The sequence below is a fragment of the Octopus sinensis genome, linkage group LG19 (genome assembly GCF_006345805.1).
Source record: "Octopus sinensis linkage group LG19, ASM634580v1, whole genome shotgun sequence".
NCBI lineage: Eukaryota > Metazoa > Mollusca > Cephalopoda > Octopoda > Octopodidae > Octopus > Octopus sinensis.
Genome location: NC_043015.1, coordinates 28775472 through 28779521, shown reverse-complemented (window position 1 = coordinate 28779521; position 4050 = coordinate 28775472). Strand labels below are relative to the sequence as shown.

At 41.5% G+C, this 4050-nt stretch overlaps 1 long non-coding RNA gene across 1 annotated transcript; it reads left to right on the top strand.

Annotated features, from left to right (window-relative positions):
- The first annotated feature begins 1599 nt into the window (after positions 1-1599).
- Positions 1600-2224, top strand: LOC118767090. Its single transcript, XR_005002985.1, has 2 exons — positions 1600-1722; positions 2154-2224. It is a non-coding gene; the product is annotated as an uncharacterized LOC118767090 (long non-coding RNA).
- Positions 2225-4050: the final 1826 nt, after the last annotated feature.

Below are 4050 nucleotides of genomic sequence, written 5' to 3'. Positions count from 1 at the left end.
TTCGTTTCTCATTGTGTTCGACGTTTTTTTAGTGTCCTGTACTCATATATGCATGTATATATACATGTAGAGGCAGGTACGTACATATATGTATGTATATATGCATATGGTTTATTTATTTATTAATTTATATATATATAGGCGCAGGAGTGGCTGTGTGGTAAGTAGCTTGTTTACCAACCACATGGTTCCGGGTTCAGTCCCACTGCGTGGCACCTTGGGCAAGTGTCTTCTACTATAGCCTCGGGCCGACCAAAGCCTTGTGAGTGGATTTGGTAGACGGAAACTGAAAGAAGCTCGTCGTATATATATATATATATGTGTGTGTGTGTGTATGTTTGTGTGTCTGTGTTTGTCTCCCTAGCATTGCTTGACAACCAATGCTGGTGTGTTTATGTCCCCGTCACTTCGCGGTTCGGCAAAAAAGACTGATAGAATAAGTACTGGGCTTACAAAAGAATAAGTCCCGGTGTCGAGTTGCTCGATTAAAGGCGGTGCTCCAGCATGGCCGCAGTCAAATGACTGAAACGAGTAAAAGAGTATATATATATATATATATATATATATATAAAAGTAATGTTTTTCTTAAGGGCTAAGAACAGCAAACATTAAGCCAACTCAATGCTAATCCCCGAAACCTTTCAAAACTAGAAATTAGATTGATACCACCGAGTACACTTGGAAAATTTGAAGGTGATAAGGTTGAATTTAATAGTTACTTGTGCCAAACTGCATTTTAAGGGATTAATTAAATCAAATACATGTTCAAGTTTTGTCATTTAATCATCATCATCATCATCATCATTTAGCGTCCGTTTTCCATGCTAGCATGGGTTGGACAGTTCTACTGGGGTCTGTGAAGCCAGAAGGCTTCATCAGGCCCAGTCAAATCTGGCAGTGTTTCTACGGCTGGATGCCCTTCCTAACGCCAACCACTTATAAAACTTCATACAATTTATACATGAGTAATTAATTAAACCTTAATAATATACATTTCTGTTCAATACTCAGCAAACTAAAACAACCTGTCAGGGTTTTTAAAGGAAAATGAAGATATAGCGCAGGAGTGGCTGTGTGGTAAGTAGCTTGCTTACCAACCACATGGTTCCGGGTTCAGTCCCACTGCGTGGCATCTTGGGCAAGTGTCTTCTGCTATAGCCTCGGGTCGACCAATGACTTGTGAGTGGATTTGGTAGACGGAAACTGAAAGAAGCCTGTCGTATATATGTATATGTGTGTGTGTGTGTGTGTGTATGTGTTTGTCCCCCCTAGCATTGCTTGACAGCCGATGCTGGTGTGTTTATGTCCCTGTTACTTAGCGGTTCGGCAAAAGAGACCGATAGAATAAGTACTGGGCTTACAAAGAATAAGTCCTGGGGTCGAGTTGCTCGATTAAAGGCAGTGCTCCAGCATGGCCGCAGTCAAATGACTGAAACAAGAAAAAGAGAAAGAGTAAAGAGTATAGCAGAAGTACCATAGAGGTTAATTGATTTGATGTGCATATCAGGGGGACAAACAAACCAAGACAATTAGAAAGAGACGGGCAGTTAGATTGCTATAAAATCTCAAGATCCAGTCTTTGTAGTATTATGGTGGTTTGTGTGTCTCAATAACCTGAGAGCTATACCAGCGGAACACAAAGTCTTGGTGGGGCCACATGTTCTGGACAGGTCCAAGAATAGAGGTCAAACTCAAACTAATATGGACTGCTTCTTCCCAGAGGTGAAAATAGAGTTGTGAAAGGCGGCGAGCTGGCAGAATTGTTAGCACGCCGGGCGAAATGTGTAGCCGTATTTCGTCTGCCGTTACGTTCTGAGTTCAAATTCCGCCAAGGTCGACTTTGCCTTTCATCCTTTCGGTAAATTAAGTACCAGTTACGCACTGGGGTTGATGTAATCGACTTAATACCTATGTCTGTCCTTGTTTGTCCCCTCTGTGTTTAGCCCCTTGTGTGTAGTAAAGAAATAGGTATTTCTTCTGTCTATATGTTCTGAGTGCAAATTCCGCCGAGGTCGACTTTGCCTTTCATCCTTTCGGGGTCGATAAATCAATATACCAGTTACGCACTGGGGTCGATATAATATACTTAATTCGTTTATCTGTCCTTGTTTGTCCTCTCTGTGTTTAGCCCCTTGTGGGTAGTAAAGAAATAGGTAAAAATAGAGTTGTGAAGGGTTGACAGACCTACCTAGAAAAAATGGTTACAGAAGCATCAATGACAATTCAAAAACCCCAACAAGACTCGGGAGAGGATGCCCTATAAAAACAGCTGGGAGTAGAGTACTGAGACAGGGCTGAAACAGCAGTGGTCCAACTGGAGAGAAGCAGAAAAGACAGTCCAGGATCAAGAAAAACATTGATTGCCCATGTAGTAGTAAGTACTATAAAACCTATAGCTATGCGCAGGAGTGGCTGTGTGGTAAGTAGCTTGCTAACCAACCACATGGCATCTTGGGCAAGTGTCTTCTGCTATAGCCCCGGGCCGACCAATGCCTTGTGAGTGGATTTGGTAGACGGAAACTGAAAGAAGCCTGTCGTATATATATATATATATGCGTGTGTGTGTTTGTGTGTCTGTGTTTCTGCCCCTAGCATTGCTTGACAACCGATGCTGGTGTGTTTATGTCCCCGTCACTTAGCGGGTCGGCAAAAGAGACCGATAGAATAAGTACTGGGCTTACAAAGAATAAGTCCCGGGGTCGATTTGCTTGACTAAAAGGCGGTGCTCCAGCATGGCCGCAGTCAAATGACTGAAACAATTAAAAGAGTAAAAGAGAGTATGCAAATTCAAGAACTGATATTATCAACGTTCATAAAAATCCCTTATAAAATCCAACACAAGCCTTTGGTTATTCTGTTGGTACCGTTATATAAGCCACTGCTATAATAACACAACTAAGGACACATACTAGTTCTGTCCTATTCAAAACCAAGAATAACCCAACCACTTTGTTACAAACAGCTGAATTAATACAATATATATTTCTATACTGCCCACAAGGGGCTAAACATAGAAGGGACAAACAAGGACAGACAAAGGGATTAAGTCGATTACATCAACCCCAGTGCGTAACTGGTACTTTATTTATTGACCCCGAAAGGATGAAAGGCAAAGTCGACCTCGGCGGAATTTGAACTCAGAACCTAACAACAGACGAAATACCGCTAAGCATTTCGCCCGGCGTGCTAACGTTTCTGCCAGCTCACCACCTGAATTAATACAATATAACCCACCACGTCTATCTATTAACCCTTTCAATACTAATGCACATAGAACCTTGGTTCTGATGCAAATTTGCTCTTTCATAAATGATCTTGATTAAAAGACCGTCCATCAAAATTTCATTTTAATTTATGTTCCAAATACCAGTTTAATTAATGAGAAAGTTATCTTACTAGATTCTTTGTTACTTTCAAAATTAATTAAAACAAAAGGGCAACATCCTACAGATGTATTTGGCATTATTCTTCTTACACCCTAATGCCTTTCTTTGTCTGAGCCTTCACCTATCTTTTGCTTTTGTAGTTTTTAATTCCAAAAGACCACATTCTTTACTTTCGCAATTTTCCAATTATTGGCCCTTAGTTAGAATGACCAATTCCCCGCTCCAGCACATTAATTTCCTAAATTTGGTCTAGAATTTCTCAACATAATCCCGTTCCACAACTATTTCTTACTCAACATATCCTTGTGTATCGAGACACAGGTACATTTGTATAATGGTGATGCTTGCTTACAATCACCACATGATATCAAGACAAGAGTAAGCTTGCACACACACATGATGGGCTTCTTTTAGTTTCCCGTCTACCAAATCTACATGCAAGGATAAGCTTCTTAATCATACAGCAACACCTGTACCCTAGAAAATTTGACTGCTCCTGGGTGGGCTTGTACCATTTATTTTTTAGTCCGTTGCCAGCTCCGCCTGGCCCCTGTGCCGGTGGCACGAAAAAAGCACCATCCGACCGTGGCCGTTTGCCAGCCCCATCTGACACCTGTGCCAGTGGCACGTAAAAAGCACCCACTACACTCACGGAGTGGTTGGC